We start from the raw sequence: 23510 nt of genomic DNA, 5'->3' as shown, positions 1-23510 counted from the left end.
AGGCAGAGTGGGCATCACCACCCAAAATCCTCAAGATTGGGGAATGAATAATAGACTAAAGTAGACTTACTATTATTCTACTATAGACTTATTGTTATTCCAGCAATGGAAGAGCTTTTATCATTGATGTGGTGGCAGTGGCCACTGGAGTTTCTGACGGGAGGGAGAAGGAAAAATAGATGTAGCATGGGGGCACTGGAACTGTCCTGCATGACACTGCAATGATGGATACAGGCCATTATATATTTTGTCATAACTTACAAAATTGTGTGGGACAGATTGTACACTATAATGTAAACTATAATCCATGGTTAGTGGCAATGCTTCAATATGTGTTCATCAATTGTAACAAATGTACCACACTAATGAAGGATGTTGTTAATGTGGGAAAGTGTAGGAAGGGGAGGGAGTGGGGCATATGGGAATCTCCTGCATTTTTTAGTAACATTTATGTCATCTAGTTTCTTTAAAATAAATAGTGTATTGTTTAATCCATGTATTTTGAACTTTCCACTTTTCCCCACTATTGATTTACTGTTCCATTCAATTGTGAAAAAAGAAGATATTTTGTATGACTCAGTCTATTTAAATATATTAAGATTTGATTTGTGGTCTAACATATGGTCTGTCCTGGAAAATGATCCATGAGCATTTGAGAAGAAGAGTATTTTGCTACTGTTGGGTGGTGTGTTCTCTGTATGCCCGTTAGGTGTAAATGGCGTATTGTTCCAGTCCTCTATTTCCTTATTATGTCTAGGTGTACAATCTATAATTGAAAAAGGTATTTTTAAGTCCACAATTGTTAGTGTAGAATTGTCTATTTCTTTCTTCAATCTGTTAATGTTTATGTCACATATTTTACGTCTTTGTTGTTAGATTCATATATGTTTATAATTGTTATGTCATCTTGCTGTGTTGTACTTTTTAATCAGTATAAAATGCCCTTATCTCTTATAACTTTTTATTTAAAGTCTACTTTGTTTGACAATAATATAGCCACCCCTGCTCTCTATTGGCTTCTATTTCCACATAATATCTTTTTCCATCCTTTTACTTTCAATCTCTTTGGGTCTTTTAAATCTAAAATAATTCTCTTGCAGACAGAATATAAGGGGATCCTTTCTATAAACCAAAATGCCAATCTCTACCTTGGAAAGTGAAATTCAGTTGCATTTAATGTGATTACTAATAAAGGATTTACTTCTCCATTTAGTTATTTGTGTTCTATATACCATATACTTTTTTGTTCCTTAATTTCTCCATTACTGCCTTCTTTGCACTTAGTTGATTTTTTGTAGTACCATTTTGAGTTCCTTCTTTATTCTCTCTTTATTTTTGAATAGTTTTTAGTGATTACCTTGGGGATTACAAAAAAAATCTCAAACTTCTATTCTGAATAACACCAACTTATTTTCCAGAGTATACAAAGCCTGTGCTCCTATACATCTCCATCCCTCCTCCTTTATATTATTACTATCACAGATTACATCTTTCTACACTTTATGCCAATTTACATAAATTTATAATTATTGTTCCATGAGATTGCTTTTTAAATTATATAGGATAACAAGGGAAGTCACAAACTAAACCAAAAATGCTACAAAGCTGGCTTTTACATTTACATATGAAATTACTTTTACTAACATCTTTTATTTTTTCTTATGGCTTCAAGCTACTCTCGTATTAGTCTGCCAAAGGAGTACTGATGCAAAGTACAGAAATCTGTTGGCTTTTATAAGGGGTATTTATTTGGGGTAAAAGCTTAAAGTTATAAGCCTCTCAAGAATCCAACTCAAGGTTGTTTTCTCACCAAAGTCAGTTGCCACATGTTCAAGCAAGACGGCTGATCTCTGCCTGGTCCCTCCTCCCTGGGTTGTCCTCTTCCTCTTGAGGCTCTGTGGAGCCAGCTCCTTCCTGATCTCAGCTGTGGCCTGCACAGGGCTTGTCTCTCAGGGCTTCCTACATCAGTCTCAACTCTCTTACCAAGGTCAGCGGCAAACTATCAGGCGAATGGCTCATCTCTCTTCTTGGAGCCCCAGTATAAAAAAAATGAAAGAGCTCTCTCTTTTCCCATGAATCTTCTTGAGTAAATGCCCTTTTTTATTAGCCCACAAAGGGAGTGGTGACTCAACCTGAGTCATGCACTACTGTCATGGTCGAATCAAAAGCCCTAAATTGATTTTATCAAGTAAACTTAATCAGAGGCCCCTTGCTGAATTTAGTAAATCAAAGGATATCACACCCAGAAGAATAGATTAGTTTAAAAACAATCTTTCTCTTTCTGAAATTCACAGAAATAATCTCAAACTGTCACACTCTACCCTCTGAATCACCAAGAGATATTATAACATCCCAAAAAACCTTAAGTCATCTCAGAACTAACGTTAAGTAAAAAAAAAATCATATCATGGGAAGCGGATTTGGCTCAATGGATAGAGCATCCACCTACCATATGAGAAGTCCAGGGTTCAAACTCAGAGTCTCCTGACCTATGTGGTGAGCTGGCCCATGCGCAGTGCTAATGGGTGCAAGGAGTGCCATGCCATGCTGGGGTGTCCCCCACGTAGGGGAGCCCCATGCGCAAGGAGTGCGCTCCTCAAAGTGAGCTGCCCCGCATGAAAAAAGTGCAGCCTGTCCAGGTGTGGTGCCACACACACAGATTGCTGACACAGCCAAATGACACAACAAAAAGAGATAGAGATTCCCGGTGCCGCTGACAAGAATACAAGTGGACACAGAAGAACACACAGTGAATGGACACAGAGAGCAGATAACTGGGGGGGAGGGGGGGGTGAGGGAGAAGGGGGTATAAGGGGAGAGAAATAAATTAAAAAATTAAATCTTTTTTAAAAAATCATACCATAATCAGTTCTAGTACAGTCTGTCTTGGGGCAAAGTCCCCTCTGGCTGTAGACCTGTGAAACTTACAAACAAGTTATCTGCTTCCAATATGCAAATGAGGCACAGGCATAGGATAAACATTTGCCACAGGGAGAATCTGGGAGGGAAACGTGTCACAGTTCCCCAACAGTTCTGAAAAATTGCAGAGCATCTAATCCTATTAGATTTCAAAGTCTGGAAGTCACTCTTAAAATGACTGTTTCTCTTTTTGGGGATTCTTTAATAATCTCAAACTGTCACACTGTCTAACATCCTCAGAGTTCAGCTTGGAGAAGGACCCTCAGTGTTTCTTGTAGGGCAGGTCTACTGGTAATGAATTCTTACAGCCCTTATCTAGAAATTTCTTAATTTCTCTTCATTGTTACTCTCTTTTTGTTGTTGTTGCTTTTTGTTTTTTATTTTCCCCTTCATTGTTGAAGGATAGTTTTAGCAAATAGAGAATTTCAGGTTGACAGTTTTTATCTTTCAGAAACTTAAATGTATCAACCCACTGCCTTCTTGCTACCATGTTTCTAATAAGAAATCAACACATAATCTTTTGAGGATCCCTTATATATGATATGTTGCTTCTTTCTTGCAGCTTTCAGGATTCTCTATCTTTGCCATTTGACAGTTTGATTAGATTGTGTTTTCCTACGGATCTTAAACTAGTTGAAATTTGTTACGCTTTTGGGAACTGTTTATTTTTATGTATTTGGGAAGTTCTCAGCCATTACTTCTCCCAATATTTCTTTTGGTCTTTTCTCTCTTCTCTAACTGGGATTTCTATAATGAGTATATTGATATGCTTGATGGTGTCTCATAGGTCCCTCAGCCTCTGTTCCTTTTTCTTTTTTTTTTTCTTTCTGTTCTACTGACTGGGTAATTTCATTTTATCTTTCAGTTCACTGGTGATTTCTTCTGCCTGCAGAAATATGCTGTTGAATCTGTCTAATGCATTTTCCATTTCAATTAGTGTACTTTTCAGCTATGGAATTTGTTTGGTTCCTTTTAAAAATACCATCTCTCTATTTCATTCAGACAATGTTGTTTTCCTAATTTCCTTTTGTTCTTTTGCTGTGGTTTCCTTCCACCCATGGAATATATTTAATATAGTTGATTTCAACGCCTCTGACTAGTAGTTCCAAGTACAAGCTTCTTCAGGGATGGTTTCTGGCAAATTCTTTATTCCTATCAATGGGTTAACACGTTCCTGCTTCTTTGAATGTTTTGTAGTTTTTTGTTGAAGACTGGACATTCTGAGTATTATGTGGTGGTAACTCTGGAAATCAAATTCTCTCATTCTTTAGGGATTACTAATTTTCCTTGTTAAGGGCTGTAGCTATCATTTTGTGACTTTTCCAAACTATTTTTGATTCCAAATTGGAAAGGAGGGAAGAAAGCACTCTTTAAATCTCTTTTAAGGCTTGCTGCTTCATCCTAGGGGGTGTAACACAGAGATCAAAAGCAGTACTCCATAATCAAAGCACAATCCCAATCGTTGAAGGATAAGGGTCATAATGCTACATATTCCACAGCTGCCTGGCAGGAGGTTGGTGAAAAGGGGATGGTAGTTGCTACTACATAAAACATGAAATACACTGAAATTTACCAGTCATTTTATCCAGCTCTTGCTGGTACTACCTAAAAAACAAACAAACAAAAATCAATGGCAAATTTGGTAAGGGGGTTGATTCAGGGAAAAGAATTAATAGGTTTTCTTTACACTAACAATAAACAGAAATGGAAACAGGAAAATATATCCTATTCCAAGCAATAACAAAAATTATAAAATATCTAAGAATAAATATATTAAGAAAGATCCAAAACCTCTGAAGGCAACTAAAAAATTTTGTAGAAGACATAAAACAAGACAAACCACACATAGGAGCAGTTAATATCACAAAAATGTCAATCTTTGCCTAGTGAAGTTGGTTCTTGCTATCTAAAGCCAGGAAAAAGTAGACTGAGATAAATAACCTAATGAACCACTTTCTGAACTTTCACAATCCACTATATAAAATTCAAGAGCCAAATACACCTGGTATTGAATGCACTATACCTTACTTGCTGTGTATGCTCTTTTTTTAAATTTTCTTTTAAATATGTGTATGCTCTTAATATTTGAACTTAGCAAAGGAACAGATTTGAAGAATAAGAGATAGTTGTAAATTGCAGGTAATTCCAATCAGAATCCCAAAGATGTTTTTGGAAATGGGTAAAAAACAATATAGGGAGTGGATGTGGCTCAAGCAATTGGGTACCTCCCTCCCACATGGGAAGTCCCGAGATCGGTTCCTGGTGCCTCCTAAAAAAAAAGATGAGCAGACAGACAGCACACAATGAACAGACACAAAGAGCAGACAGTGAGTGCAAACAATGGGAGGGGGGGGAGAGAAATAAGTAAATAATTCTTTAAAAAAAAAAGTATTAAAGTCATTGTCAAAGAATAATAAAGAACACCGTAAAAAAGAATGAGAATTTGATGTACCATTTCCAAAATATCTGAAAGTCTTTGAAATGAAAGAAAAGATTGTATTAGCATAGGAAATGAGAAAAAGATCACAGAGTCTAGAAGCAAATCTCAGTATTTCTGAGAACCTAAAAAGGGGTAGCATTGTCATCTGAGGGAAATGAATGGCTTGTTTAATAAATGGTGTTGGCGTAATTGCTGTCCACGTGGAAGAAAACAGTCTTATCCCCACATTACACTAACTGGAAAACAAATGCCAAACGGAAATAAAGCTCTAAATGTGAAAAAGACACAAGAAACAGTATGAGAAGAAAATTTAGGAAATTATTTGCATATCCTTGGAATGGGAGACCTTAGGAAAGACCAAATAAAGATAGAGAAGGACATGTTTGATCATCTAAAATGAAAATTTCTAAAGGGAACAAAAGAGCCTATTAAAAACTGGAAAAATCAGACGTGTGTGTATATATATATATGCATAAATATACATTCCATGACAAATATTTATTGAGCACCTGCTTTGTGCAAGTTCTAGATATTGAAGATACAGCAGTACTCAAGACAAACCTGGTCTTGTGAAGCTTATATTCTAACTGGCGGAGACAGGTGTATTAACATACACAAAATTCTATAACAAAGAGTCCCCAAATCTCAGGGGCTTAACATGGTGGACATTTGTTTCTTGCCCAAGGAACAGTCAAGACAGTGCTTAGAGGGTGCCCTTCCATCTGGGTGACTGGGGCCCAGGCCCTGTGCCACACATAGTTCAGCTCTGCGAAGCCGTCAACATCCAGCCAGCAGAGGCAAGAAAGAGGGAGGGTAGAGGGCTGCCGGCAGGTTATTTGTACCGGCTAGCCCTGGAAGAGCATTCGACCCAACAGCAACACAGATGCCTGCCAAGGGCAGGCAGGCTGGGAGACCGCGGAGACCTGGATGAGCAGGGAAAAGGGAGCAGGTCCGGGGACAGTCCCCTGCCTGGCCTCAGCCTGTCATTCAGGTCATGCATTCCACTCCACAAGAGGCTCCTTTCAAGTTAGCTGAAGCAGCAGGCTTGGATGAAAAAGTATTAACTTTATCAGATTTTTTCTATTAATAATTTTTTGTTAGAGGAGAACAGTTTACAGAAATACCATGCATTAAATATATAAAATACAGAGTCCCCATAGACCACCCTATTATTATTATTATTTTTTAAAGATTTATTTATTTATTTCTCTCCCCTTCCCCCCCACCCCCCTGCCCCGGTTGTCTGTTCTCTGTGTCTATTTGCGGCGTCATCTTCTTTGTCTGCTTCTGTTGTCAGTGGCACGGGAATCTGTTTCTTTATGTTGCATCATCTTGTTGTGTCAGCTCTCTGTGTGGGCGGCACCATTCTTAGGTAGGTTGCACTTTCTTTCGCGCTGGGTGGCTCTCCTTTCGGGGCGCACTCCTTGCGCGTGGGGCTCCCCTATGCGGGGACACCCCCGCATGGCGTGGCACTCCTTGCGCGCATCAGCACTGCACTGGGCCAGCTCCACACGGGTCAAGGAGGCCCGGGATTTGAACTGCAGACCTCCCATGTGGTAGACGGACGCCCTAGCCACTGGGCCAAGTCCGCTTCCCAGACCACCCTATTATTAACACCTTGCATTTTGTGGTATATTTGTTATAATTCATGAAAGAGTATTTTGATAATAGTACTACTAACTGTAGCCCACAGTTTACAATAGCTTTACTGTGTTATATAGTCCTGCTTATTCTTTTAATTTTTATTCTAGTAATACCTATACAACCTAAAATTTCCCCTTTTAACTACATTCTCATATATAATTTAGTACTGTTAATTACATTCATAATGTTGCACTACCATCACCACCACTCATTACCAAAATTTTAAAACTAACCAAAATATACATTCTGTACAATTTGAACATTAACCCCCCCATTCCCTACCTCCAACCCAGCCCCTGGTAACCTATATTCTAGATTCTGACGCCATGAGTTTGGTTTTTCTAATTATTTCATGCTGGTGAAATTATACAGTATTCGTCCTTTTGAGTCTGGCTTATGACACTCAACCTGGTGTCTTCAAAGTTTAAACATGTTGTCACATGTATCAGAACTGCATTTCTCTTTAATGCTGAACAATATTCCATTGTATAATATTCCATGCAGCTGTGATGGACACTTGGATTGCTTTAATCTTTCGGCAGCTGTGAATAATGCTGCTATGAACACTGGTGTACAAATGTCTGTTCAAGTCCCTGCTTTCAATTCTTTGGGATATATACCTAACAGTGGGATTGCTAGGTCATACGGTAATTCTATACTTAGCTTTCTGAAGAACTGATAAACTGTCTTCCACAGTAGCGCATAATTTTACACCAGCAATGTATTTGCAACAGCAATGAATGAGTGTTCCTATTTCTTCACATCTTCTGCAACACTTGTAATCTTGTCTTTTTTTAATAGTAGTTATTCTAACGGGTATGACATGGCATTTCATTGTTGTTTTGATCTGCATTTCATTAATACCTAATGATGTTGAGCATCTTTTCATATTCTTTTTAGCCATATGTATATCCTCTTTGAAGAAATATCTATTCTTTTGCCTATTTTTTAGTTGGGTTGTCTTATTGCTGTTGATGATTTATTTATATATTCTGGATACTCACCCCTTAGTGGATATATTTGTTCCAAATATTTTTTCCCATTGAATAAACTACCTTTACACTTTCATGATAAACTACTTTGATGCACAAACGTTTTGAATTTTGAGGTCACATTTATCCATATTTTCTTTCACTGCTTGTTTAAAGTCTAAGAAATTACTGTTTATCATAAAAATACTACTTGCCTCTATTTTCTCCCAGGAATTTTATACTCTTAGTTCTTATATTTACATCCTTGATCCATTGTGATTTAAATTTTGTATATGGTATGATATAGGGATCCTCCTGCATTCTTTTGCATATGAAAATATTCATTTATCCCAGCACAATTTATTGAAGACACTGTTCTTTCCCAATTGAGTGGACTTAGTTAGCCTTGCCAAAAACCAACTGGCCAGAGGAGATTCAAGATGGCAGACTAGGGAGCAGCAGGGTGCAAGCATCCTCCAGAAATGGCCAGAAGACAGGCAAGCTTGCCGGGCACAGGGGAAGCAGCGGGGGCACAGTGGGGGCGGCGGGGGCACAGGGAGAGTGGTGGGCACGCAGGGGAAGCAGCGGGGGCGCAGGGGAAGCAGTTAGGGGCCCAGGGAGAGCGGCGGGGGTGCAGAGAGAGCGGCGGGGGCCCAGGGAGAGCGGCGCGGGCACAGGGGAAGCAGCACGGGGCAGGTGAGGAAGGCCTTGCCGGGTCCAGGGGAAGCAACACGTGTGCGGGGAAAGCGCGGCTGGCCTGCAAAGGAGGCCTTGCCAGGCAGTGGGAGAGTCTGAGGGAAGCCTTGCTGGGCACCAGGGAAGTGGCAGGGGGCGCGTGAAGCAGCCGCGAGGGTGGCCTTGCCAGGAGCTGAGGCGGCAACGGGGGCTCGTGAGGAAGGCCTTGCTGGGTGCAGGGAGAAGCAGCAGGGGTGGCTTGTGAGAAAGGTCTCATCAGGTGTAGGGGGCACAGGGGTAAGCAAGAAATCGGTGCGTGGACTCTGGAGGCCAGGGGACTGCAGTACAACATCAGGGAGAAGCAGGACAGGGAGACTGAGAGATGCCACTGCAGAGGAAATGGCTCTTTGGAAATGCCTGCACCCCCTTCAAGGGTACCTGGTCTGGTTCTGATGGTTAAACATGGGCAACTCTGAAGATTTAGAATAAGCTGAACCAAGTATCAAAGAAGACCCTTAACACAAACCCAACGAGAGAAAAGTCCTAGGAAAGAGGGAGAAACTGATCATCAGAGTAAACGCATCAGATAATCAGAGGTCTAGGCATCAGGGAAAAAATTACTAGCCATATTAAGAAACAGGAAGACATGGCTCAGTCAAGTGTGGGAAAGGGTCAAGTTTAATTTTCACGAAGGGAAGCTGGAGCTGGATCTGCTGTTCGAGGAGGGAGGGTAGGGGTCCCAGCAGCTTTGGCGAGCCAAGAATTTGAAAAGTGGCACCGAAATGAGGGAGAGCCATTCTCACAGCCAAACTCAGCATGTAGATGCAGTGCATTCCCCCCAGCGTGGGACATGACACCCGGGGATGAGCCTCCCTGGCACCGAGGGATCACTACCACATACCAGCTGAAGATGCAACTAGAAAATGACCTTGAATTAAAGGTTCAATATGGATCAGCAGAATATCCCTATCTACATATAATAACATGACTTCAAAATGCTGTTTGACCTAATGTAAGGGGGAAATGGAAAGGAGAAATGAGAATATAAGGCTATGAGTCTCTAAAAAAAGAGTCTGGAGGTTGTCAGAAGGAATGCCCTTATGCACAACTGAGCAGAGTCTAAGAGACAGATAAAGTAGATACAAACCCAGGTATTGGTTCTTTTGAGGAATAAAGAGACCCACGGGTTCTATGGTCATGGCAGATGGGGTTCACTGCCATGGCAGATGGCCCTTCTTTGGAGCTGGTGTTTCTGCGTGATGGAATTGGACTCAGAGGGGATCTCTTTTCACAAGACTTACATGCTACTTTATTGGAATTGTAGTTGGTGCTGGGGTTTTAGATATATTTAGGGGATTTGAATCTCTGGACTGATAATATGACACCCAGGCCCAGAGCCTCAACAGACTTCAGCTCCTACACTTTGATTTATTGGACTTACCCCACTCAGCTAACATCGAGTTGAAGAAGGTCAACCACCACACCATGGAGCCTAGAGTGTCTACAACTGAAAGCAGGAGGAGTGCATCCAGTATCCATGTGGAATCTAAGCCCCCACTTGACATAGATGTGCAATGGACACAACCAATCCAATGTCCACAGAGAAAATGTGGAATGGGTGTGGGAAGGGTAGCCATGGTGGCTGCTGGGTTTGGAGAATGGGAGGAAGAGAGGAGATGTGGAGGCGTTTTCGGGACGTGGAGCTGTCCTGGGTGGTGCTTCACGGACAATTACGGGACATTGTAGATCCCCCCAGGGCCCACTGGATGGAACGTGGAAGAGTGTGGGCTATGATGTGGACCACTGACTATGGGGTGCAGTGATGCTCAGAGATGTACTTACCAGGTGCAATGGATGTGTCACGATGAGGGGAGAGAGTGTTGCTGTGGGGGGAGTGGGAGGTGGGGGCGGTGGGGTTGAATGGCACCTCATATTTTTTTAATGTAATTTTTAAAAATAAATAATTTTAAAAAAAAAGAAGAAATGAGGGAGAGCCAATGGTAAGGGCTGGGGGCGGGGCTAGAGCAGGGAGAGCCAATGGTGAGTGCTGGGGGCAGGGCCAGGGGTGAAAGCGGCGCCAAATTTGAAAACTGCGCCAGGGGTGAAAGTGGGCTGAGCCCACCCAACCAGCGAGAGTGTAGGGAATGCAAGAGCCAGGAATCAGAATGGGAACCAGGAAAGTTAGTTTGAGCTCTCAGTTAGGCTGTAACCCCTGAAGTGCCCAATCAAGGGGGAACAGGGGAGGGACCTGCGTGTCAGGTTTAGGTTATAGTTATCACTATTTCTTGTTGTTTGGCACGCGGGCCAAGTTGTCCAGGTCACTTGCCCGTTCTTGCAAGATTGTTAATAAAATTATTTTCTCCTCCACAATCAGAAGAGCTTTTGTTTTCTTATAGGTGCAACATTCTTTCTAACAATCTTGGGGGCTCATCCAGGACCCAAAGCTTCAGAGGGAAACCCCCAGGGCGGATGAGGGGCAGGCGCACCCAGCTGACTGAGCGGTCTCAGACTCCGCTGCTGGGGGCCCACCTTTGACAGCTGGAAGGACCTGAGACCAGACACTTGGATCTGCTGATAGTGGACAAGAAAAGGGGAAGGAAAGCCTGCCTCTCAGTGACCAGGAAACCCTGTGCACTGGCCAAGGTAAGGAAAGGGGACTACCAGTGTCACCTGGTGGTGGAAAGCTCTGATGAGCCTGGGGTTGGTGGTGTGTGCATGACGCATTGGACATACTGCAAGAAGCAACTGCGGGGTCTCAATTCACATTTCACTCTGGAGACAGGCGAAGCAAAAAGGTTTGAGAGAGAAACACAGACAAGACTCAGAAAGGGGAATAGGGGCAGTCGGCCAGCTGGGAAAAGAGGAAAGGGAGTATCTGCTGGGTCCCCCAGGACATTCCTCCAGATAGTCCTTTAGGGAGGATGCTGATACATTGGACCGATAATGATTAGACGAAGGGAAAGGATAAAAAGAAAATGATTAAATATTGCTGTTATATTTGGGCCAAAGAAAGTATTTTACTGCCCAATGTATTTTGGCCAAAATATGGGGCATATGAGGATCAGCTCTGTGCTGACCTTGTACTTTATGTTAATGAAAAGAAACCATTTTCCAAGGAGGAGTCTGACTCTGCCATGTGCTAGTTGATGGGGAGAGAGACCATTCTCTATCCCATGAAAGCCAAGACTCCAGACCCAGAAAGTAAGTCTGAAGAAGCTAAAACCTGGGACCCCTTATTGAGCCTTTCTCATCCCCATGTTTCCCCTCCCCTCCCAGGACAGGAACTGGTGGATTCGGAAGGTCGGACAGAACCCACCCAAGCCCCCAGGGAGCCAGAGGGCCAATCGGTGCCCACCGCCCCACTGGTAACGACTCATCAGCAGTTAAGGAAGGAATTGGAACAAGGTAGGAAGGAGATACAGACCTTCCCCTTCTCCAAGGCCCCCAGAGAAAAGAGGGGGAGGGAACATAATCCCATTGAGCTTCTTTACCCCTTGAGAGAAGCACCTATTGGGCCAGGAGAGATCGGGTATGATTTAGGGCAGCGGCGGCTGAGTGGGTGAAACAAATATCTATGCCCAGAGTCACCGACAGGTTATCTCAATCTCCCCCCGCCCCGTCTCGATTGCAGCTTTGTGTGGTGGACTACTGAGTACAAGGGGTGGACCGCTGGGAATGGAGGAGGCCATACTCACTTGAAACCATTAGAGGGTAAGATAGCCTTTTATAAAGGTAGTACCCCACCAGACTACAAAAACCACCAGTGTAACCCAGTAGTAATAACCATGAGAAAGGCAGACAGATTTAGCAACAACCACCGTTATTCTTGCCCTGACAGAGTCTATGGGATGGGGGTGGACGTTACAGGTAGAAATCCTCTGGGGAGGTTCTGTATTTGAGTCCTTCCTCCCCCTGTGGATATGATGTCAACAACGCCCCCTCCAGCTAGCCCTTCAGAGATGCCAAGGGAAAACCCACCAAAGGCCAGTTCCCCGATGCAGAATGATCCCAAAGCAGTCAGGATACTTAAGGCAGAAGATTTAAAGCAGACCATAGAAATAAAAACAGGATACAGAGACGCAAATGCCTGGGTAGAACGGGTCAAATATACAGTCCAGAGTCTGAACAAAAGCAACTGTCATGCTTGTGCAACAAGCCGGCCCACTGCTCATATCATGCCCTTTCCGTTAGGTATGGAAGAGCATGGAAAGGGGTTTAAGTGCATTCTTCCAGAATGCTACTCCTGGTGAAAACTGTAGTACGTTGTCCTCTCTCTTCCCTCCTGCCAAAAAGGAAAACATCAAAGCCATACTGGCTTCCTGCCTGGGTCCAGGAAGTCCCTCTGCCTATCTCTCTAGATGGGGAAAAGGGCTCCAGGACCTTGGGACCATGGCCCTGTGTACATGAGTATGAAACATGAGTGAGGATAGTACTGGCAAGTTCTCCAGTTTGGCCACACCCTGAGCAGACCTTTGGTGGTACTGTGGAAAGGGTGTCCTTCAACTGGTATTACCTGAGAAGTGGGAGGAACCTGTGCTCTGGTTCAACTGGCCATCCCATTCACCTTGGTGTTTGAAAAAGAGGAAGAAACACAAAACCAGGGAAAAAGAAAGAAAAGGGGTTTACTTGGTTCCTTTGATGACCAAATTTATCTAGATAGTACAGGAGTTCCCCAGGGAGTCCCTAACGAATTTAAAGCTAGAAATCAGGTAGCTGCAGGATCTGAGTCTTTCTTGTTTTGGTGGGTCGCCATTAACAAAAATGTGGATTAGATTAACTATATATATTATAATCAACAAAGATTTATCAATTATACTAGGGATGCTGTTAAAGGAATAGCAGAACAGTTGAATGCTACTAGACAAATGGCATGGGAAAACAGGATAGCCCTAGACACAATGCTAGCAAAAAAAGGAGGTGTCTGTGTTATGATTGGAGGTAGCTGCTGAACGTTCATTCCCCAATAATACGGCCCCAGACAGGACTATCACCAAGGCCTTGCAAGGCTTAACAGCCTTATCTGAAGAGTTAGCAGAAAATTCTTGCATTGACAACCCACTCACGGGGTGGTTAGAGAGCTGGTTTGGAAAATGGAAAGGGGTGGCCCTGTCCTGGCTTCACTTAGCATCGTGGCTGGGGTACCCACAGCAGCTGGATGCTGCATCATCCCGTGTGCCCGAGGGTTAGCTCAGACTCCTTGAAATGGCCCTAACTAAACAGATGCCCACACAACAACTTGTACCACTTAAAGAGGAAGATCTCTACAATGAAGAATGTGAGGAGGCTCTCAGCAGATTTGAGAAACTATATTGTGAAAACTAAAAGAGTCTAAAGGAGGGGGGATTTGTGGGAAAGGGTCAAGTTTAATTTTCACAAAGGGGAAGCTGGAGCTGGATCTGCTGCTTGAGGAGGAAAGGTAGGGGTCCCAGCAGCTTTAGCGCACCAAGAATTTGCAAAGTGGCAAGGAAATGAGAGAGGGCCAATGGTGAGGGCTGGGGGCAGGGCTAGAGCATGAAAAGCCAATGGTGAGTGCCAGGGGCGGGGCTAGAGCATGAAAAGCCAATGGTGAGTGCCGGGGGCAGGGCTAGAGCATGAAAAGCCAATGGTGTGTGCTGGGGGCGGGGCCAGGGGTGAAAGTGGCGCTGAGCCCACCCAACCGGCAGGAGTGTAGGGAACGCAAGAGCCAGGAATCAGAGCAGGAAGCAGGAAAGTTAGAGCTCTGGGGTAGGCTGTAACCCCTGAAGTGCCCAATCAATGGGGAGCGGGGGAGGGACCTGTGTGTTAGGTTTAGGTTATAGATATCACTGTTTCTTGTTTGTTTGGCATGCCGGGTATATTGTCCAGGTCGCACGCCCGTTCTTGCAAGATCGTTAATAAAACTCTTTTCTCCTCCACAATCAGGTGAGCTTTTGTTTTCTTGTTCTTCTTTCTAACACAAGGAACAAATTAAAAAGTCAGGAGACACAGAGTTTGGAAAAACTAATCAAACATATCCAAACAAATTTCCTAAATCAATTCAACGAGATGTAAGAACTATAAAGGATATTAAGACGACAATGGGTGAGGATACAGAAGGAATTGAAAACATACATAGAAAAGTAACAAAATTTTGATAACTGAAGGCACAATGGAAGTGATTAAAATACACTAGAATCACACAAAACAGATATGAACAAGCAGAGTAAAGAATTAGCAAACTAGAAGACAGGACATCCAAAATGGACAGATAAAACAGAGGAAAAATATTGAAAAAAAGTCAAGCAGGATCTCAGGGAATTGAATGACATCACAAAGGGCAGAAATTTGCATTGTTGGTGTCCCTGACAGAGAAGGAAAAATGGGTAGAAGTGTTTCAGGAAATAATGGTTGGAAATTTCCCAACTCTGATGAAGGACATAGATGGACATGTCCAGAAAATGCAGTGTACTTGTAGCAATTTAATATAGTTATAAATTCCAAAAACAGATACTGGATTATGTTTTAAACTGGTCTGTACCTGGGCGTGATTGAGTTATGAATAGGGCTTTGATTGGGCCCCACATCATGAGGGCATTGAGTCCACACCTCTTGGTGGGTGGGGACACACAGATAAAAGGCATGGGAAAGGACAGAGTAGAAGGGTTTTTCATGTTGGAGTTTTGATGCTAAAGCCTTAAGCTGGAGCCCTAGGAAGTAAGCACACAGGAAAAAGAAGGAAGCCCCAGGAAGAGAGGAACCCTGAACCTGGAAAGAAGCAAGCAGTGGGAAGAGAGGAACCTTGAGCCCAGAGAGAAGCAAGACCTGGGAAGAGAGGAACCCAGGAAGTGTGAGCCCTCGCAGGTATCAGCAGCCATCTTGTTCCAACACATAAAAAGAGACTTTGGTAAGGGAAGTAACTTATGCTTTATGGTCTGGTATCTGTAAGCTCCTACCCCAAATAAATACCCTTTATAAAAGCAATGAATTTCTGATATTTTGCAACAGCACCCCTTTGATTGACTAATACAGTGTTCCAAACAGAATAAATGCTAAGAGAACTACTCCAAAACATTTGCTATCAGATTGTCAAATGACAAAGATAAAGAGAGAATCCTGAATTCAGTAAGAGAAAAGCAATCCACGTTCAAGAAACACTCTTTAAGAGTAAATGCTGATTTCTCATCAGAAACTATGGAGATAAGAAGGCAGTGGTATGACATATTTAAGGTAGAATGTTTCACAACAATGTAAGATGCTAGTGAACAGGGGATGTATGGGAATTCTGCACATTAAGCAATATTGCTTTGTAAGCTAACAACTTCTCTAATTAAAAAATTTATGACCAAAAAACTGACAGAGCCGGAAGGAGACGTGGCGGCGGTTGGGCCGCGGGTTTCCCCGGAGCTTGGTAGGCCCGCCACCTCCTCCTCCTCCTCCCCCTCTTCTCCTCTGTGGGCAGAGGAGGTTGTGGTGGCTGGACAAAACGGCGGCGGAGGATGGAAGAAGGAGGCGGCAGTGCGCGGAGCCTGATCCCTGGGGGCCAGTGTTACTGGTCCTCTGCGGCCTTCTGGAGTCGTCCGGCGGTGGTTGAGTGCTCCCCCCACTCAGAGACGACATCCCCTTCCAAGTCAACTGGCCCGGCACCGAGTTCTCTCTGCCTACAACTGGAGTTTTGTAGAAAGAAGATAATTATGTCATCATGACAACTGCACATAAAGGAAAATACAAATGCATACTTCCCCTTGTGACAAGTGGGGATGAGGAAGAAGAAAAGGATTATAAAGGCCCTAATCCAAGAGAGCTTTTGGATCCACTATTTAAACAAAGCAGTTGTTCCTACAGAATTGAATCTTATTGGACTTATGAAGTATGTCATGGAAAACACATTCGGCAGTATCATGAAGAGAAAGAGACTGGTCAGAAAGTAAATATTCATGAGTACTACCTTGGGAATATGTTGACTAAGAATCTGCTATCTGAAAAAGAACAAGAAGCAGAGGAAAAGGAAAAATCAAAAGAGATTCCCACTAAAAATATTGAAGGCCAGATGACTCCCTACTATCCTGTAGGAATGGGAAATGGCACACCTTGTAGTTTAAAACAGAATCCGCCCAGATCAAGTACTTTGATATATATACGTCATCCTGAATCTAAGCATGAAATTCTCTCAGTAGCTGAAGTTACAACTTGTGAATATGAAATTGTCATTTTGACACCACTCTTGTGCAATCATACTAAATATAGGTTCAGGGCATCTCCTGTAAATGACATATTTTGCCAGTCATTGCCAGGATCACCATTTAAACCCCTCACCCTGAGACAACTGGAGCAACAGGAAGAAATACTAAGGGTGCCTTTTAGGAGAAATAAAGAGGATGAGTTGCAGTCAACTAAGGAAGAGAGATTTCCAGCAATCCACAAACCCATTGCTGTTGGCTCTCAACCATTGCTCACTGTTGGAACAACCCACATATCCAAACTGACAGATGACCAACTCATAAAAGAGTTCCTTAGTGGTTCTTACTGCTTTCATGGGGGTGTTGGTTGGTGGAAATATGAATTCTGCTATGGCAAACATGTACATCAGTACCATGAGGACAAGGAGAGTGGCAAAACTCTGTGGTTGTGGGGACATGGAACCAAGACGAGCATGTTGAATGGGCTAAGAAGAATACTGCTACAGCATATCATCTTCAAGATGATGGTACCCAAACAGTCAGGATGGTGTCACATTTTTATGGGAATGGAGATATTTGCGATGTAACTGACAAACCAAGACAGGTGACTGTAAAACTAAAGTGTAAAGAATCAGATTCTCCTCATGCTGTTACTGTATATATGCTAGAGTCTCACTCGTGTCAGTATATTCTTGGGGTTGAATCTCCAGTGATCTGTAAAATCTTAGATACAGCAGATGAAAATGGACTCCTTTCTCTCCCCAACTAAAGGATAATAAAGTTGGGGGGAAGCAGAGGTCATTGAAAGTCATGATGATTTCTATTACATGACCATTTGTCTCACAGACCTCTCAGCCATTGGACCTCATCTAAAGGATTGTATAAAAGGACTCTCAACCACTCTGTGAATATGTATGTGTATATAAGAGGTTATTGATAAACTTCTAAGGCAGACATTTGTCTCACTTTTTTTCATTTTTATCTTATGAAATGATTGTGTGTGGTTTTTTTGTTTGTTTGTTTGGATTATGTGATTCCAAAATAAATCTTATCCAGGCAAGTTAAAGTCCAGACTAATCAAATGTCATGAAGGTTGAACCTACTGAAAGTTTTTAAATAACAGACTTATTATGTAAATTGTAGTATATAATAACTACTTAATAAAGGTAATGAAGAAGATAGAAATCAATGGGAAGTTGTTTAAATGAGACACCATGTAAAACTCTAAGGCTGAAATCCTTTGAACAAAATTTTATTTATCACCAGGTATCTACCAGACATTAAATTAGAAACTGGGCCCACAGTAGAGCCTCACATCTAAGTTTTCTCTCCCTCTTCACCTTTGTTAATTGCAAGAAACTTTTTTATAAGAGGTTGCTTCTGTGTCAGAACTTTTATCTCTTCTTTCTCCATGGTATTGTTGTGTTTTCCCCCACTGTATCTATCTGGTGTAAATCATCAATGATTGTTCTCTTTTGAATTGGAATGGTTTACACTAACAAAACACATTGTGCTGGTTATCCATTGTACTTTCCCGCTATATGCTACAGAATTTAGTTCTGGACAGTTTTAAAAACACTACCACACAATATTTATTTTAAAATGAATAAAATATTCACAAGCAAAAAAAAAAAAAACTGACAGAGATTAAAATATTCACAGATAAGCAGAAACAGAAAAGTGTCAACAAGAGTCCTGCCCTACAAGAAATACAAAAGGTAGTTCTGCAGGCCGAAAAGACAGGAGAAAGAGGTTTAGAGAAGAGTGTAGAAATGGAAGATTATTAGTAAGGGTAACTCTAAAAAGGTAAAAAGAGAGAAAAATAAGATATGACATAAAAAAGACTAAGGATAGAATGGTTGAAGTAAGTACTGACTTTGCGGTAATAACATTAATTGTTAATGGATTAAATTCCCCGATTAAGAGACATAGATTGGCATAATGGATTTAAAAAATATGATCTATCTATATGCTGTCTACAAGAGACTCACCTTAGACCCAAGGACAGAAAGAGTTTGAAAGTGAAAGGTTGGAAAACAATATTCCACATAAACAGTAACAAAAAAGAGCTGCACTAGCTATACTAATAACTGACAAAATTGGCTTTAAATGAAAAACTCTTTATTAGAGACAAAGGACACTGTATATTAATAAAAGGGGCAATCTACCAAGAAGAAAGAACAATCATAAATGTTTATGCACCTAACCAGGGTGGCCCAAAATACATGAGGCAAACACTGGCAAAACTGAGGGGAGAAATACAGTCTCTATGATAACAGTAGAGGATTTTAATACACCAATCTCAATAATTGATAGAACATCTAGAGGATCACTAGGAAGAGAGAGATCATGAATAATATGATAAATGACCCAGACCAAACAGACATATACAGAACAATGCTTCCCCGAACAGCAGGACATACATTCTTCTTGAGTGCTCATGGATCATTCTCCAGGAGAGACCACATGTTAGGAGACAGAAGAATTCTCCATGAATTCAGAAGGACTGAAATAGCAGCATTTTCTCTGACCACAGTGGAATGAAGCTGGAAATCAATAATGGGCAGAGAACTGGAATACTCACAAATATATGTAAGTTAAACAATATACTCTTAAACAATAAGTGGGACAAAGAAGAAATTGTAAGAGCTATATATATAAGAACACAACATATCAAAACACATGGAATGCAGCAAAGGCAGTGCTGAGAGGGAAATTTATAGCTATAAATGCCTACTTTAAAAAAGAAGAGCTAAAATCAAAGACCTAACTGCACAACTGGAGGAAAAGAAAAAACAAATCCCAAAATAAGCAAAAGGAAAGAAACAACTAAGACTAGAGCAGAAAGGAATGAAATTGAGAAATAAACAATAGAATTTACAAACCTAAAAGCTGGATCTTTGAGAGTAATAATAAAATTGACAAACCTGTGGCAAGACTAACAAAGAAAAGAGAGATGATGCAAATAAATAAAAGCAGATACGTGAGACGGACATCACCATTAACCCCACAGATAGAAATGATCATAAAGGGATACTACGAACACTGCATGCCAACAAATTAGATGACTGACTCTAGAAGAAATAAAAGAGCCCAACAACCCAATTACAAGTAAAGAGATGGAATCACTCATCAAAAACCTCCCCAAAAAAGAAAAGCACAGGACCAGATGCCTTCATGGGTGAATTCCACCAATCATTCCAAAAGAATTAATACCAATCCTGCTCAAAATCTTCCAAAAAATTGAGAAGGAAATATTACCTAACTCATTCCATGAAGCCAATATCACATAAATACCAAGCTAGATAAAGATGTCACAAGAAAAAAAAATTACAGACCAATCACTCTCATGGATTTAGATGCAAAAATTACCAACAAAATACGTGCAAACTGAATCCAAGAACACAATAAACAATTGCACATCATGATCAATCAAGTGGGTTTTATCCCAGGTATGTAAAGGTGGTTCAAAAATGAAAATCAATTACAGTAACACACTACATTAAGAAATCGACGGAAGAAAATTATATGATCATCTATCAGCACAGAAAAGGCATTCAACAAAATCCAGATGCCTTTCTTGATAAAAACACTTTGAAAGATAGGAACAGAAGGAAACATTCTCAACATGTTAAAGGGCATACAGGAAAACCCCACAGCTAACATCATACTCAATGGTGAAAGACTGAAAACTTTCCCTCTAATATCCAAAACAAAACAAAGATGCCCACTGTCACCACTCTTATTCAACACCATTTTAAGTTCTTGCTACAACACTTAGACAAGAAAAAGAAATAAAAGGCACACAAAGTAATAAGAAAGAAGTAAAACTTGCACTATTTGCAGATGGCATAATCCTATATACAGAAAGTCCCCAAAAATGTATAACAATGCTATTAGAGCTAACAAATAAGTTCAGAAAAATAGCAGGATATATGATCAACATCCAAAATCCAGTAGTGTTTCTATGCATTAGTAATGAGTAATTTGAGGAGGAAATCAAGAAAAATATTCCATTTACAATAGCAACTAAGAGAATCAAGTATCTGAGAATAAATTTAACTATGTAAAGTACACAGCAAATTAAAAACATTGCTAAAAGAAATCAAAGCAGACCTAAATAAATGGAAGGACATTCTGTACTCATGGATTGGAAGACTAAATATTGTTGTCAATGCTACCCAAATTTATTTACATATTTAATGCAACCCCACCCCCAAGTTTAATCAGCCTTTTTTGCAGAAATAGAAATGTCAATTATCAATTTATTTGGAAGGGGAAGGGTCCCTGAATAGCCAAAAAGATAATGAAAAGGAAAAACGGTGTTATAGGACTCACAACACCCGATTTGAAGCATACTGCAAAGTTACAGTGAACAAAACAGTTTGGTATTGGCACAAACATAGACATATTGCTCAATGGAATCAAATTCGAAATTCAGAAATAGACCTGCACATCCACAACCAACTGGTATTTGACTAGCCTGCCAAGTCCACTCAAATCAGACAGAATAGCCTCTTTAACAAATAGTGCTGGGAGAACTGGATATCCATATCTAAAAGAATGAAATAGGACCCCTAATTCACACCCTATGTAAAAATTAACTCAAGATGGATCAAAGACCCTGGCAGCAAGGGATTATTACCAAGTGTTAATCAGTGATGGACTTGCAGAAAGACCTTGATCTAAATGGGAAATATGAAATAAAATAGGGTTTTATAACCAAGAGATTTGACAGTGTGTTGGGAGGTCATTCTAGAAATTACATGTATGCAGGTCTCAGCTAGATTTCACAGACTGCCAAGGTAAATGAAATCTCAAACAAAAGTGCTCCTGAAGGCCCTAGGGGTATCTGTCACTCTAGGCAAGCCACATGACCACATGAAATCAACATCCCCTTGGCAGGCTCTCTCTGGCAATATAGGAAAAGCTACTCTCCCCATACAGCAGAGTTATACTCATTTATAAATCCCCCCAAAATGACTCTTCTACTTCTTTTATTGGAACCTATAATTTTCAATTTACCTGATAAGTATATTTCTCAGAGACTTAGAGCATTTGGATTGCTCCTGTCTTGGTGGAGTCATGAAACCCAGAAGATATGTGACCAACGCCAACTCTCCAGTTCCTCAGGCCTGACGTGGACAACTAACAAAATGAAAAGCCGGACCAGCCCCAGTCCAAAGGGAAGGGTATCTTTAACTGCAAGCAAAGCAGTTCCATTCCTCTGCCCACAACCGCTTTGTCCCTGCTCAACCTGAAGCAGAGTGGACATCAGCTCAAATACTTCAAGATTGAGGAATGAACAAAAATAAAGGAGAGGTGTAACTGCTTACTAAGGCAGGTTTATTGTTTTGTAGTTATTATCTTGTATTACCTGAGTAACATAACATTAATGTAAAAATTATTTTTTAAATTAAAAAAATCACTAAGTTGAAAATTATGAAACATATGCCTACCCTATAGTAACTAACAGAATCAAGGGAAACTTGCAATGGCAGCTGAATGATAATATTGTCATTGTTCTATTAGTTTTGGTAAAAATTTAAAAAAGTTAAGAAAAAAATAAAATTTTCTATATATCAATCCTTATATTAGTACCATGTTATTATGACCACTGTAACTTGTAATACGTTTTAAAGTTAGGAAGGGTGAGTCCTCAAACTGTACTTTTTAAAGATGTTTTTGGCTATTTGGGGCCACTTACCTTTCCAAATAAACTTGGTGATTAGCTTTTCCATTTCTGCAAAGTAGGCTGTTGGAATTTTGATTCTGCATATAATTTTGGGTAAAATTGACATCTTAAAAATATTTAGGGAAACGGACTTTGGCCCAGTGGTTAGGGCGTCCGTCTACCATATGGGAGGTCCGCGGTTCAAACCCCGGGCCTCCTTGACCCGTGTGGAGCTGGCCATGCGCAGCGCTGATGAGCGCAAGGAGTGCCGTGCCACGCAAGGGTGTGCCCCGCGTGGGGGAGCCCCACGCGCAAGGAGTGCGCCTGTGAGGAAAGCCGCCCAGCATGAAAAGAAAGAGCAGCCTGCCCAGGAATGGTGCCGCCCACACTTCCTGTGCCGCTGATGACAACAGACGCAGACAAAGAAACAAGACGCAGCAAATAGACACCAAGAACAGACAACCGAGGATGGGGGGTGGAATTAAATAAAATAAATAAATAAATCTTTAAAAAAAAAATTTATTCTTCTAGTTCATGAGTATGGAATGTCATTTAATTTAGATCTTTGACTTCTTTTAGTAACGTTCTGTAGGTTGAGACATGTAAGTCCTTCACATTCTTAGTTAAATTTATTCTGGGTTACTTTACTCTTTCAGTTGCTATCGTAAATAGAATTTCTCAATTTCCTTCCCAAATTGCTCATTAGCAATGCATAGAAACACTACTGGTTTTTGCATGATCTTGAAACCCATGACTTTACTGAATTTATTAGCTTTGGTAGCACTGTTGTAGATTTTTCAGGACTTTCTATATATAGAATTAAGTCATGTGCAAATGGTGAAAGTTTTACTTCTTTCCAATTTAGATGCCTTTTATTTCTTTTTCTTGCCTAATTGCTCTGGTTAGAACTTCCATTACAATGTTGAAAACAGTGGTGAGTGGGCATCCTTGTTTTATTCCAGATTGTCTTAGTTTGTCCACAGGGTGATGATGCAAAGTACCAGAAATGCGTTGGCTTTTGTAATGGAGATTTCAGTTAGGGTAAAAACTTA

At 41.1% G+C, this 23510-nt stretch overlaps 1 protein-coding gene and 1 pseudogene across 5 annotated transcripts in view; one reads left to right on the top strand and one right to left on the bottom strand.

Moving 5' to 3' along the window:
- Nucleotides 1-23510, bottom strand: part of RNF212 (ring finger protein 212) — a 118179-nt gene that overhangs the window by 83591 nt on the left and 11078 nt on the right. The window lies entirely within an intron of this gene.
- LOC105744877 (endoplasmic reticulum lectin 1 pseudogene) lies at nucleotides 16104-17371 on the top strand (annotated as a pseudogene).

This window comes from Dasypus novemcinctus, chromosome 1 (assembly GCF_030445035.2).
Source record: "Dasypus novemcinctus isolate mDasNov1 chromosome 1, mDasNov1.1.hap2, whole genome shotgun sequence".
Lineage (NCBI taxonomy): Eukaryota > Metazoa > Chordata > Mammalia > Cingulata > Dasypodidae > Dasypus > Dasypus novemcinctus.
Note: the sequence above shows the minus strand (reverse complement) of the source record. Positions and strands in the feature narration are given on the sequence as shown.